Genomic DNA, 15,041 nt, shown 5'->3' with positions numbered 1-15,041 from the left:
CTGTGCCACAGCACTAACTCCAGTGCCAGCAACGCGGCGACCTCGTTGAAGCTTGGCAGGGGATGCTCAGGTACACTTTCAAAAGGACTTCACCACATGCATAGTCAACGGTCAGTCTTCGGTGAAATACTTCACAAGCTGGACACGGTAATTGCGGCAGCGTCAGGGCAGTGCAGGGTACGGCTGTATTTCCTGCCCCTTCTCACAGCGTTATAGGGCCAAGGCTGGGGACACGCACCCTTCAAAAGCCACCTGATCCATCTCCCCACACCAGAGCTGGCTCAGCTCCAGACCCAAACTGTTTTTGCGAGAGGTTTCACAAGTACCTAGAAGCGCTAACGGTTCCACCCCTGCCCTCAGCAGCCTATGCCACCTCTGCGCTAGAATTAAAGGGTGTTAGTTCTTCCTGTGTCTGAACTCCGTTTCCCTTTACATCTCACCCAGCCTCAGGGGGCACAGGAGACAGCCCTGGCTGATGCCGTAATCACACCCCTCTGTAAGGTCTGTTCTAGAGGAGTAAGTGACGGCGTGCCTGGTTAGCACACCCACCCCAGGCAGGCGGCATCGGGAGCTGCACACGGGGGACACTCAGACACCCCACCAGAGCAAAGCCGGCTGTGCAGTCCCAGCCACTGCCTTCTGCAGAACAGAGCCAGGCAATCCCCCCCGCGCCCCGGCTGTCTGGCGTTTAGCAGCAGGAAGGCCAATCAAATTACCAAAATCATGTTACTGTAGAGATGAGCAGAGCAGTCTCCAGATGTATGGCGTGGCATCGCTGCGCTGGAACTATCACCTTGCCCCCACTGAAATCAGTGGTAAATCTGCTGCCATAGGGCCAGGAGCCATTACCCCCAGCAGCGCTCTTATGGATGAGCTGATAAAAACTCTGCTTCTCGTCACTCACTGGCTGCCCTGATTTTTTCCTCAGTGCTTTTAATTAATTTGATATTTTTATCACTGTTGAAGCAGCAAGCGCTTTAGGATTTTAATGATTTAGGAATTGCATACAGCAGCAAACTCCCTTCAGCAGAACCGATCCAGACTCCCCCACAGCTGGGATTTCCTGCTCCCGTCCCCATCCCCTCCTGGAAGGGCCCTAAGGCAGCCAGCCCAGGCACAGACACGTACCTATTGCTCTAACGCAAGCGCTGACAGCCAGCGCCTCACCCACCACCCAGCACCTCGCCTACCACCTGCTCAGCTGGGGTTTAAGCTTGTCAATACAGATGCTGCCCCATCCAAGACAAAAAGAATAATCTCCTTTTCTAGACATCTCAAATATTCACCCTAGAAACTGCAGAAGGGCTTTTGCTTTTCCTATTTGGAAGGTAAAATACTAGGAAGGGAACTGCAGCAAGCAACCTGCATGATTTAATACCGCATTTCAGGAAAGCGTTTCATCTTCAGCAAGTCGTTCTGAGTTAGCAATTTTGTACTCAATCTTGCAGCCTAAGCCCTCTAAAATAAAAGCTATGGGCAGCCCATATGAATTTAAAGCACCTATTACCTGGCTACTTCACGTCCTGCACTGTTTCGATCCTCAGAAACTCATTAGCAAATGAAGAATGTTATTTGCTTTTGTTGTTGTTGTTCTTTTGGCCACACTACTGTAACAAAGGCATTGCAAAGCCAATTGAAAGCTACCTGCCTTATTAAGTCTTGGCATGCCATATTTACTTAGCTCCCTCTTCCAGGTGCCAGGTAGGCAGAGGAGGATGCAAGTTCAGATCAGCAGGAGGATAAAGAAAAAAGGAACTTCAACAACTGGAGCTACTTGGAGCAAGTAAAAGGAAGTAATTGTCAAGGTGTTGTCATTGCTAAGGAGCAAATGGATCAACAGCAATGCAATTAAGAGCCCAAGAAATAAATCCCCCCCCAAAAGCAAGCACAGGCAGCCTTCCCAGCTCCGTTGCTGGTGAGGGGCGCTGGGACCACCTGCACAGCAATGCACAAGGGATTTCTCCAGGGACCTGAGGGCAAGGCTAAAGCAACAAGGATTTGGTTTCACAGAGACAACCACGACCTTGAGAGAGAAAGATGCCTCTCGCCATTCATGCAGATGCACATTATGCTCCAAGCCCCCTCTCCAGGGACACCGTGGGACATGGCATCCCGTGCAAGGCTTGACTCAGCACTTCAGAGCGGGCTGACCCTTCAGCCACGCTCTACCACCCCACCAACGTGGGACCCTGCACCAGGCTGAATGCAGCGCCAGCCCAAACAGGGGGAAACCCAAGGCAAGAGGGGTGCTAGGCAGAAGCTGGCTGTTTGTGCCACTGTGAACCCATGGTCCCTTAAGCTTTTGAAAGCTGAATTGCCCTCCCTTGGGGGCAACAGGTTGCAAAGTCTCTACTTCAGCACTGCCTCGTGTTACCAGGGCACTAACCCTGCTACGCACTTGCTTGCAGCCTAGGGGCACAGTTGAGACCAGTTCAAAATGTTGTTCTGCTTCGCAACTGCAAACCCTTAGCAGACTGTTTAAGACCAGGTTTCTAAATAAACGTGCCTGGATGACAGAGGGGTTGCATCCCATCTATGCTTTAAAGTTTGCTGTGTTTAGACACAGCTTCAGGCTATAGGTTTTCATGAAAATACGACTTCATCCTGCATACAACTCCCCTCTCAGTTTCACGGAAGATACAGACAGTTGTACGATGGCTCCCCTTCTCGTGCTCCCCTGTGACAAGCAGTAAATTACAAGCTCTGGCCTTCCAGGTATCACCACTGGCGTCTGAACTGGCACCCACTGAGACTGAAGCGGCTGCTCGTCTTGGGTGTTGTTTCAGGCTCTTTGTAAACTCAGGCTAACAGTAATTACTGTCGCAGCAATATCAAGCCTAACTGCCCAGAACCCCAAACTCAGATGTCAGTTTCCCTGCATAACCTATCCCAAATGCTTCACTGAATTCCTTGCAGCAGCCAACTTGCAAAGAAAAGATCCTTGTAGCATGAGGTAACACAGCAAGCCAAGCAGGGAAAGCTCCTGCTGAAACCCTGATATAAAAAAAGGCTGGAAAATAAGGGCCGTGACAACAGAGGAGAGACCAGAGGATGAAGATCCGTTCGCAGCAGAGGGGGTGCCCCTGCGCCTGCCCCCCTCAGCCGCCGGTTCGCAGGAGTCTTTGAAATGAGTCACTTGGCTTCAGGTTCCTGTGGCGCCGCGCCATTTGCCTTGGTCTTCTGCCCCTTTCCTCCTCACAAGAGTCATCTTAAAAGTATTCTTGGAATAGCTTCTGTGCACAACAAAACATCTAGCAGGGCTGGGCTGAATTTTAAAGGACTTCATTTCAGTCATGCAATAACTCACCGTCCTGTCATATTCCAGAGTAATCAATGTGCATTAATTCAGTCTCCACTGAGCATCAGCAATGAATTTCACAAACCTCACAGACTGAACTTGCACTGCCTGAAAACAGTGCACTGCTACAGTGAAAAGAGCAAGAGGACAACACAGAATAAGCTCTGCCATGTTTTTATGTGCTTCTTGCTTCCTTCTTCCTTTACAATAAACTACTAATAAGCCTGAAGGACGCACAAATGGAAGTATTTCTGTCTGTTGTTTATCTGCCGGTCAGTGCCACAATGGTTTCCAGTTCAGCAGAGGCCGTCAGACCATAACGCAAGAACACACGGGAACAGGGGCTGGCACGAGAACACCCACGCTGTACAATGGAGCCATAAAACAGAAACGTGCAAATCAGAAGCAGCAAGAGTAACAAACTGGAAATGTTGCCCAGCAGAAAAATTAGCAGTTCATTTATAACACAAGTGCCAATAAACCAAGAGGCGCGTCAGCTATTCCTTTTCTGACAGTCCGACCACGTGGCACATTCCCAAATGACTGCGAGACAGTAGGAAACTGCTCATTTTCCAAGAAAGGGCTACGTGGCATTTCAGCCACTAACAACTCACATGGCCCTATTACTTAGGGCTGAGGCACAATTTTACTCCTTTCAATCAGGAGTGACTTCACTGAAGTCAGACTTACGCCAGGGAAGAACAGATTCAAAGCAAGAGAATGACACAAACCGGCTCCTCATCAGGAAGACCCAGACCCCACTTCACTGGGTTACCCACAGTCCCTGTGGATCATGCAGTATCAGAGATGTAGGAGTTATTCAAAGGCAGCACTCCTGAGCCTTCCACAACCAACACACAGATACTCTGCAGGCAAGCAACTGCAAGCCCAACACAGGTGGCTTTACAGAACCATCTCCCAAAGCCTGCCTCTTGGCTAAGGGCTTTTCAAGGTGCTCTGCACATCCTGACCATGCTACTGATGCATTTCTAGCTGAGCGACAGCACTCCGGCACTTTCCTGACTCACACTCCATCAAGTACGAGACAAAAAGTTCGATTTATACAACATTCTGGTTCTGCTGTAGAGTCCCCATGTGCTCCTCACCAAGCAGCCCACATCCCTCTCCCAATGCCCTGCAAGGAGCACAAAACCCAGGTCGGCAGAAACCGCCAGGGTGTCGCTCGAGCTGTGCAGAGGACCTCGCTGGCACAGCTCCCTAATGCCACACACTCACCAGTTCAAGGGCAAGACAAGGGACAAAGTACTGGACATGAGTGTTCCTGGGAGTTACCTCACCCTACTTCTATTTGGGGTGATGTTCATGTGTTGCTCTGCTGCTTCTCTGTAGTTGAAGAGCAGCTCTTTGCCCTTCATGGGAACCGATTTACTTCCATCCCAAAAATGAATGCTCATGAATACTAGTCAATCACATTTTAAAGGAAGCAGTGTCCCCTGCAAAGCCTACCTCGGTGAGATTAAGCTCTTATGTCACTTGGGCAGTATGGAGAACTGCCCTAAGCCAACATCGTTTTAACCTTCCATACGAATGACGTAAAACAATTTCTCAGTCCCTCCGCAAAGCAACAGATCATTTCACAAGCATGGGGAGCCAGGCACCACAGGGCATTTCCTCTCTAGTTTGCTACAGCCATGCTGTTTGAGGATAGGACAGGGTGTTCAACTAAGTCTAAGCAGCAAACGGAAGATGAGAGAACAGCTGTGCCCAAAGAGAGCCTGCACCTCTGGCCTGGCACAGAAACACCAGCTGGCTCAGAGCGACCCCCTCACCTTGCATCACCCACAAAGTCACGCAAAGAACTGTGCCAAGAGGCAGCAGAGTGCTGGTGTAAAGAGTCAGCCTGTCTGTCTGTGTTCCCCTGCAGGGCTTCCTCCCTTCCATGCCAGGTACTAAACCCTTTTGCGTTAACAAGCCTCCAGGTAACACCGCCGCCCCTTCACATCACGGCACAGTGCCAGACTTGCCAGGGCCACAGCACCGACGTTCCAACCTCCGAGCAAAAGCATGGCACACGGGGCAGGGAATAGGTGCCAGCTGACACAGCAACCACAGCCCCATGCACGCAGGCACAGCCACACCAGCGTGACTGCCCAAAGGCTCCAGGCTAACACTCTGCCTGCAGATGCTACCTGCCCCTTCACTCCTGTGTGCGCTCCAGATGCCTCAGTCCTCTGCAGCACACCAGCCTCCTGCTGGTTAAAGACATCTGGAGCTCAGCGTGTCTGGGCCAGGCTGGCTCCCTGCCACGAGCACAGCGCATCTTCTCCCCTAGAATCACAGCTGGAGCACAGGTGGGCAAGTATCCTCAGGGGCAGCACAGCGGCAAGGCTGGAACACAGAGGGTATGAAAAAGCATCACCTTCGCTCCAGCCCAGGGTGAGGCAGGGAACTGGTTGCCAGACGGGAAAGGGGAAAGCTCTCTGGATCTAGCCATTCCCCTAGCGTTTTCCATCATAATTAAGCCCCTAACATCGAGTAGAGAGGTGCGATGGCTAAACACCTTATCAGCACCCCTCCCTGCCATTTCCCTACTGTCCCACGTGCGCCTTCCCCTGAAAACGCCCAGGAAAGCACAGGGAGGGAACGCACAGCTCGTCAGTCCCTGCTGCGGTGGCATCGCATGGTGCTGCCAGCCAGGATGTGACCAGCTGCAGGCTGCCTGACCACAGCCTAGAGCAAACCTCGCAGCACGGCATGGGCTATGACCGGTGTGCAAGAAAAGTGCCGGCTTCAGACAGAACGTTCCGCCGTCTCACTACTGCGGCCAACACGATATGCATTCAAGAAGCAACTCCAGTTTTCAAAGGTGGTGGTCCTCACTCTGATCAGGCTCAGCTTTGGGTCCTCCAAACAACAGGTTTGTATTTATGCAAACAGGCTTTTGTATTTATAATTATCAGAGCAAACCCGTAATTATGCAGCAATAGTCAGATACTAGAAACCAACACCATGAGAGGCCACCCCACCACACAGTGCACTCTTATCCCTGAAGCCAACAGACATGGCATTAAACGTTCCAGCACCAAAGGATAATCACAGTCTGAAGCATAGAAGAGCCTCCAGCCTATGACAGCATCATCTTCACCACAGGAAAAGTTTCCCCCAGCTGCAGATCCAGTGCAATGCCACCGAAACCAGGACAGTGCCTCAAAACCCACAGCAGATGCCCTGTTCTGAACCCAGCCCCGCAGGTTCACCTCCCACTGAAGGCACACACCTCTTGGGACCTCCAGTCTCACCTTGTTCTCATCAGGGGAGAAAACGATGCGGAAAGTCGCAAGCATGCCAGGCAGTACCTTGCGGCACACAGCATGGTGGCTGATCAGCTTGAAATAAGGTGAGCTCTCCAAGATGACCTTCACCAGCCCAGGAACCTGCAGAAAAGAGAGGAAAGTATGATCTTGCAGCTTGTGGAAACAGGGGGAGAAGAGGCCTGGTGATACCACCTTCACAAAGCACTTTTAGCTCTGGAGGTACATACACGTAACACATAAGAGTGAACATTAATCCCTTCTGCCTGGGCAAAACAGCTCGAGGCCAGAGGCAGCAGGGCGATGAAGGAAGGGCCAAGCAGGGAAGACACCAGCAGCACGGCGGTATAATATCTGAATCAAGTCACCCGTGTATTCAATAAGCCCAGAGAATCTGCTGGCTTCTGCCCGTACACATCCAGGCAGACATGCCCCTAGAAGGGGCATGTATTATCTGAACGCCAAACAGTACGTGTTAATCCTGGCGGAAGGAAGAAATTCACTTTAACGTGCTGGGTTTGAGCGGGGCAGTCAAGCTGCGGTGCTACAGCCATGTAGGCAGACCAGCAAGAGGGGACCACAGATACTGTGGCCTTACTGGGAATAAAAGCAGCAAATGAAGAGCAAAAGGAGGAGACCCAGGAAGACAAAGAGACAACCCCAGAAACAGAGAGATGGCTGGGAAAATCCAAAGGGAGCTGGAAAGAAGCAAGGGAGAAGCACAATATGCTACAAGGAAAGGCTGATGCAGAGGATGAGAGCCAGCAACCTGGCCAAGTGATGGAAAGCCAGGCGACCCCCCAGGCTGTGCCTATCAACTAGGGGCCTCAAAGGCATTTTCTGCCCCGAGATACATGACTGGCACTGCCTGGTGGTGGTTTCATTATTAAAAGCCAACCTCTGCTCTCCGGAGGCTCCTGCTGCCTGTGACTGTAGCCAGGCAGCTGCCAGCGCAGGCAAGCCAGATCCCTGGGGACCCCTGCCCACCCCCAGCAGTCCCTGCAGGCACCCTGCTGCACGGTTCTGCCCTCTGGGGCACCACCAGCACACAGACAGCACACAGGCATTTTCCTAGCACATAGAGAGCAACCCCTGAGCGCCAAATCTCAAAGTCTGAAGCAGGTGATTTGGACTGGTGGGCAGCTTCACGGATCAACAACAACCCCACATGAGGCTTGGAAAAAATGGAGGCTCACTCTGCACCACCCACCCGAGCCTGGTAACCCGTGGCCAAGGCAGTCCTGAACTCTCCAAACGCCCTTGGAACGCAGCAATGTCCTGGGGCGGCGAGTTCCAGGAGCCAACTTCACAGTGCAGACAAGCATTTTGGTCACCATGTCCCTTAGAAGGGGAGCACGTGTGGCTCAGACCTTCAGCAAAAGCCACCCAGAACATCTGAGGGTGCTGAGGAACAGCCTGAAAATAGAAAAGCAATTTTTACAACACAGGTAAGAGCAGGAAGTATATAGTACAGCACTTCTGTAGTTGCATGATTACAGAGCCTCTATGCGGAATATATTTTGCTGTCAGCTGGATTTTTATGGGGCAGACAACTTCAGGCTACCATGCAGTGTAACTCAGTATGATTCAGAGGAATGTGGGAAACTGGCACGAAAAACTTGAGACGGAGCACAACGTTGCTTTTCTCCAGGACATCGCCAAAAGCCAACCAATTTAGAATATAACACCCTCGCAGGATTATCCTCTCTGTCTTTCTGTATTTAAAACATACCAAAGATTTTCCTGGAGCTTATCTTACTTTTACACCCATGCTCTCCAGTGGTTGAGCTCTAACTAGCTTCAAAACTACATTGTTTTGGGAAAAAAACCACAGTTCACACATTGCCTCCCCCTTCACAGGGCACGTAAATCCCAAGGTGCAGCTTTACACAGTACAAGTTTATTATCATTTACTGGGAATGGCAGAAATGTTAATGCAGATGATCTTTTCCACTTGAGGAAGCATGAATAGAGCAAATTAACTGTTTGCCTGTTGGCTGGTACTTGGCAAAGATAAACATTTTGAAGTGCTGCATGGATAATGGAGCAGGTGAAGCCAAAGACTCAGTGGGAATGAAGCAGAGAGTAGGAAGAGAGAAAGTGAGGACTGAGGCACATTTTAATCAGGGACGAGGATACCTACAGCAAAGACTGCCCAAAATTCAGCGCAGATCACACCAGTGGCATCCCCCGGGTGCAGGCACACATGCTGCATCTTATCAATGTTCCCAAGTTAAATGCCAGACCAGGAATGGTGCAGTACTCTCCCGGAATAACTGAGGGAGCACACCCGCATCCTTCCTTGCCAAAGGGTCTTCCATTTTCACCCATATCCCTGTCACAACCTGTTATCTCAGGAGATACTTGGACTTGCTGTTCTTCCACCTGCAGTATGCCTCGACAGCTTTTTTTTGTTGTCCACCTGTTTGCCCTCCCCAACAGGGAAATTTGGAAAGGAGGCGAATTCACCGTCTCTTGTGCACACTTCCATCTTCCCATCCCACCCTGCCCTCACGCATACCCCTTCCTCTTCATTACAGAAGAGTATCCTTAATTACACCCCTCTTTCTGACCTGTCTCTACTGCCCGTGCACTTACTGCTATGTATCAAGAGAAACCCCTGCGTGTATGAAAGTGCGCAGGGAGAGAACACCAAGCTCAGCTCCTTTCCTCCCTCCTGCCTTTTCCCACCAGCTTGCCCTTGGCACATGCCTCATTCCAGCAAACGTTTCCCCAGCTGAAGTTCAAAAGGTCCCAATTTCCCTCCTGACAGTGGAACAAAACTGCTGACATTTTTCAACTTTTCCATTCTCAGCTTTCTTGGGAAGTCTCAAAATGATCGTTTTTTTCAAGTAAAGGTGGAGACCTTTGAGGGCACTTTACTCCAAACAGGCCGTGGCTCTCCAAAGGGGAAGCAGAGCATCACGTTGTCTCAGGAAAACCTGAGCAGAACCCAATTAAGCTTAGCAGGAGCCTGAAGGGGCACCTAAAGGCCTCCCGCTGCTGCTGCTAAATCAGCCTGCTTCCACTGCTGTTTCAAAACACCTTTCCTGAAGCGCTGTTACCACTAATTATAACTTACTCCAGCATAAAGTGGAGAAGACCCCACCCCGAGCTCTGACAGCCCGTTCAGCTCTCTGTGCAGCTCACCCAGAGGCAGAGGTGCCCTGTGGAAACTGAGATTAACCACGGAGCCACCAGGACGCGGTGCACACTCGAGGGAAAGCACGAGGGCAGGGAAGAACTGTACAGCCCCCAACATTCCCACCCGTGCAGGGCTGCCACGGGGAAAGGTGCTGACCAGAAAAGCTCCTTTCAGCTAGGTACCACCAACACACAGCCAAAACCAGGGGGAGAAACCTCAGCATGGCAAGATTTCCACCGTCTTGCAAAATAAAGGCGGTGAGACGTTTTATTCTGGATGCGCTGTGCTGCAGCAGGCGACTGGCTGTGCTGTGCACCGCACGGATGACACTGCTCTCCAGTTCCAGCACAGGGTTAAACTTCCACATCCCAGCACTTACCTTGTCCACGTTCCTCAGAATCAGTGGCACTTCATAGACCTCATCGGGGACGTAGCTCTGAAATACCACCTCTGATGGGAAAGGCCGGAACAAGCTCTGTTCCAGGGCAACTGCCGAGAACTGGAGATGCAAAAGAGAGCAGAGAGTTTCAGCCGCGGGGAGAAAGACTCATCGGTGAGAGAATACAACACTGGCCTCCAGCGAAGGACAGTCCCTTGGTGAGTACGCCTGCCCAGCTCACGCTAGGGGAACAGAAGCTCACCCACCTGTGTTCTGAGCAGATCAAAAGTTTCTGGGCCACACTAGAGCAGGCTCAAGCGAGCAGCTCTTTTGGCAGGTGTTTCTCCAGGTCTCCTTCTCCAACAGGCAAGGCAGCACTTACCTCCGGCAGAGCCCTGGGCTAACACGGTCACACAGCTCCAGAGCACTCACTGCAAGAGCTGTAAGCACTCGTGGAGCAAGGGAAAGCCAAGAATTTACAGGAGACCCCATGGGAAACAATTTGGGGATCATCTTTACATTGAGACACAGAGACCGAGCCCAACGCATCCTCAAATCTCTTTTTTGACACACAGCCCAGAAACCAGGAAGAAGAGAAGACAGGCCAGAAAGGAACACCGCCGTTAAGAAAGCGACAGATGAGGTGGTAAGTTCCAGGTACTTTCCCAGCATCACTGGGCAATCTGAGTAAAGCTGGACTTGGCATCTCCTTTTCCCACGAGCTTTAAATGGATGCTTCATTATATTCTATTATTGCCAGTTTCTTTAATACCACTACAGAAGCAGGTCTGAAAACATACAGAAACAGCAAATGCTTACAGCGCCGAGGCGTTACTTTGAGAAAACTCCTCCCTGCTCTGCCTCCCCCCTTCCAGCTGAACTCTTCACACTCACAAGACACAGGCACGTCTCCTGCTTCTCCACAGGAGTCAGGGTCGTGCTGAAGCCAGCGGCCACAGCACACGGCCAGTTCTGTGTGCGCTCGTCCGAGGCGTTCCCAACCTCACGCGCTGTCTAGGGCAATCCTTAACCAATTTGCTACAGGTCTCTCGCTGGCAGTTTGCCACTCAACAGCCTACCTCAGTCATCTACCCCTTTGGAACGTGTGTTATACTAAGCAGATCTGTAAGAAAAGCAGCTTTAAACACACGTGTAAATAAACATTGATCCAGATAAAGCACACCCACTCCCCTCTGCCCAGGGCCATTCCCCTGTGTACCCGGCAGCCTGAAAAATCTAACACCCTGTACGGGTCCCACTCGTTGTTCCAACCCAAAGCATTCATGCAATTGCTTTAGCTACACCTTGAGTAGTTACCGTAGGCCCTCAGCCCTCAAAGGCCAATGCTGCCACCACTGAGGGCATCCTATGACCCCAAGTGTTCGACAGAGACTACACCAAACCAAGGGCTGGCTATTTCAGCAGGAAGGTGGGAAATTGCAAGCTTGCATCCTTGTGGCCCGCCCCAGCCTTCCCCCAGTATCATGCTTTAGCCGCAGTAGCTCATCTCCAGCAAAAGCCACCAACTTCAACAGAGGTTGTTTATACGGGCTTAGCGCAGGTCAGGACTTCAACATCTCACTGGGGAAAAATGTTTTACCTTTCCCCCAGCAGAAGGAACTCCACACCGGCAGCAGTCTGAAACAACAACAGGACTTAGTCACCAAGGCATTTAGATAAGCTGGAGGCAAGCCTGTCACAAGCACGCGCTCTCTTCAAACGTCACATCAAACAGCAAGGAAAAGGGCAAGAAAAGGCTACCTTACGATGGGAGGCTTCGCTCATGTCTAGAATCTGGACAATCTGGGGTCGCCGCATCTCCCGAGTGCTGGCCAGCCTCTGCTTGGTGGTAAGAGACATCTCCTTCAGGAGGGCAGAGGGAGTCAGCTGAAATGCAAAACACCAGCAAGAGCTACAGAACTGCCTTTATTCAGAAAGGCTTTTCTTCTTCAAGAGCCACCGATGAATAATTTGTGATCATAGCCGCTAGGATAGTCCTGGAAGTCCCATAACTACCTGTTGAAATATTTACCATTAGTAAATTAATGATAGAGAGTGCAATACACATGCTCCAAACAAGTAGCTTTGTCCCGTTAGCTTCTCCTTCGTGATTTGATGTGACATGTTGGGGGTTTTGCTCTTCGGGCATTTGTTTCCTTTCCAGTTTGGCCGGAGTGAGCCAGTGACCTTTGAAAAAGGTTGGGAGGAGTTACCAGAAATCCCTTAACTCCACCCTTGCACAACGCTCACAACCACCACACATGTGGAGATGTCACTGCTGGGTGAGTCAGGAAAGCAGAAAATCAGTGTTGTGCCAAGACTGAGGTGGAGAGGAATGGCTCCAAGTTTTAGTTATCTCTTTTGAATTAGCACTTGTTTTCTCTGTTTGGGCCTCCGAGACCCCTCCACAGAAGTATGCAAAGGTACCTCCTCGACAGAGCTTCAGCACCAGGTCATCTTCAGCCAAGTGAGCTCTGGTCAGCAAAGGGCTGTCTGAGGACGGGGAGGAGGAATTGCCCTGACTCCGCTGCTGTCTGCAGCGCTGGATCTGTGCTCCACACGGGATACGGGACAGAACAACTGTTTTGGAACCTGTTCCATCTGGGACCAGCCATACCTCTCGAAACCTTCAGGCAGAGTTTGAGCAGCCCACCACGTGCCCAGCTGCCTGGAGGGCAGGTATGGTCAGAGCAGCGCTGGCCAGCATCCCGAGGTGACAAAACGTTACTGCCCACACAAAGGGGGCGGAGAGAAGCACACGCTCACGCTTCAGCTATTCCGGTGCAATGCCCGGTACGTTCATTTAAATGGCTCCAGTGGCACATCCAGACACAACTCTGGACTTCCCCTGAAGCAGCACACAGTCCATCCCCTACCGCACCATGGTCACCACCTCCGACAGAAGCATGGCAGCAGAGAGACGGGGAGGTGGTGTCCAGCTTCACAGTGCTGCCAGACAACAGGAGGGGCAGGTAGAGGAAGGACGCGGGGGCAGTTTCCAGCCTTACACAGCTCCTACCTGGCCGCAGCAGGTACTTACAGTTGCAGGCTTCTCTGTCCCTCTGGCTAGCTTCGGCTTACGAGGCACTACCACTTGGCTCGGGAATCTACCAGCCATCCTGGAGGACCCCGTGAACCAGCGGGGCTTTCCAGTGGCCATGCCTCAGTTGACCTGCAAGGAACAGCAACGGGACTTGGAAAACCCAGCATCCCCTTCCATGGCAGACCCAAAGGAGACAGCTGTGTCTCCGGGCTGTGGCTCCTTCATAACTGGAGAGCAGCCGGCATCCCCACCCTGTTTCATAACTAGACCATATTTCAGTGGCAGAGTTAAGACTGATAGAAGTAAAAGCCCAGAACAAACACCCCAAAACAGCCTTTTGCTGTGGGCGCAGTCCCACAAGCCACAAACACACATCAAAGACTGCTGCCACTTCTCATCTTCTCCCCCTCTTCCATGTATTTTGGAACTATTTGCTGGAATTATTATCCAAATCTCTATTAATACCCAAACTGTCCTTTATTACTCTTTAAAAGTTTTTTGGTGGGAACAATGTCACTTCACTGCTTCATTTTGCAAAAACAGCTGACCCGATGTGACTTTGTGCCTGACCCTACTAAGTGCTCAGACTATTATGAACAACCTTACACCCAGGGATCGCTGCTGCCCCAAGCATCAAAATCAGACTGCTCTCCTACTTTGCAAACCAAACGCCCATCCTTTGTGCAAGGAGGTTGGTGATGTTTTTAACTAAGGGACCATAGAGTTCAATACTCTGATTAACAACTATGGTTTCTCAAAGCTAATTTGGTTAGGTTACAAAACTTATCCAGCAAATATGACTCCTTCCAGGCATGAAATTACCATGCCCAAGAGCCTTTCTCCATGGAGAATGAGGGCCTTATTTTTCACTTACTAACACCCAAACTCTAGGCTCCCTACAGGCATGAAAAGCTGTGGCAGCAGAAATAAAAGCATGAAACCATTAAAGTCGCATGAGCAATTAGCTCAAATAGAAATACAACAGATGTGACAGCTTGGCCACTTCAGGCTATCCTAATGGCAGTTCCTCTCAAGCATCCTTATCCTGCAGGCAGCATGGCTTGACAGGTCCATGGGCCATCCTTCTTCTATCACCAGCCTGCTGACAACCTCCCCATCTGTCTCTCAAAAAGTGGGTGTGCAAGAAAGGGAAAGAAAACACCCCCAGAAAGTGGGTCTCAAGCACCGACAAAAGTCAAAGGTGAGTATGTACAGCATTTACTAAGCACTACTTTGGACGAGAAATCATTTCCCCTCCCTTTCTGGCTAACTGGACCAAGGAACAGATGGATGTCCCCACCTCTTTTTTTTTCTGGGACTTGAAAGACCAGTGGCCTCAAACCCAGCTCTACCCTAAAATTATTTTACATCCTGACAATAAGTAAAAAATCACAGATCCTACCCCCTCCTGCTTCCTCCTGTTCCACATCATTTTTCTTCATGTGGACTTGCTGTACACAGCTAGACACCATTCTATGCAAAGACCACCATTCCCTTCCCCTCAAGTTTGACCCACATCCTGCAAACGAGGCAATACTTTCAGCTCATTACTCCCGAAACAGCTACAGCATTGCGCATGTTCACGGTACCAGGCCCTTCATAGTTTCAGGGAACAACAGGGTTGCCATTTCCTTTTGTCCTTGCTGGGAACATGAGAGAACAGCACGGTCCTACGGACACAAGGGCATGCTGCAGCTGGAGCTCGGATTGAAAGCCAGAAATAACTATTCGTTAAGAGAGAAATCTAATGGGGATGATACAACACTAATCTGGGTATCAGTGCTTTATTACTGGGTCTTGAGAGTAACTGGATTATTTGTTTCAATTTGCTAACTGTAATTTCACTTCACTTGAAACTAATCCTGCTCATCATGCCCACACCAGTTATTTCCAGAGGGCTTCCA

General features: G+C 50.7%; 1 pseudogene; it reads right to left on the bottom strand.

The window, feature by feature from the left end:
- The window catches only part of LOC129737384 (hydrocephalus-inducing protein homolog), a 68,146-nt pseudogene extending 54,882 nt beyond the window's left edge, over positions 1–13,264 (bottom strand).
- Positions 13,265–15,041: the final 1,777 nt, after the last annotated feature.

This window comes from Falco cherrug, chromosome 14 (genome assembly GCF_023634085.1).
Source record: "Falco cherrug isolate bFalChe1 chromosome 14, bFalChe1.pri, whole genome shotgun sequence".
Classification (NCBI taxonomy): domain Eukaryota; kingdom Metazoa; phylum Chordata; class Aves; order Falconiformes; family Falconidae; genus Falco; species Falco cherrug.
This window is presented reverse-complemented; position numbering and strand designations above follow the sequence as displayed.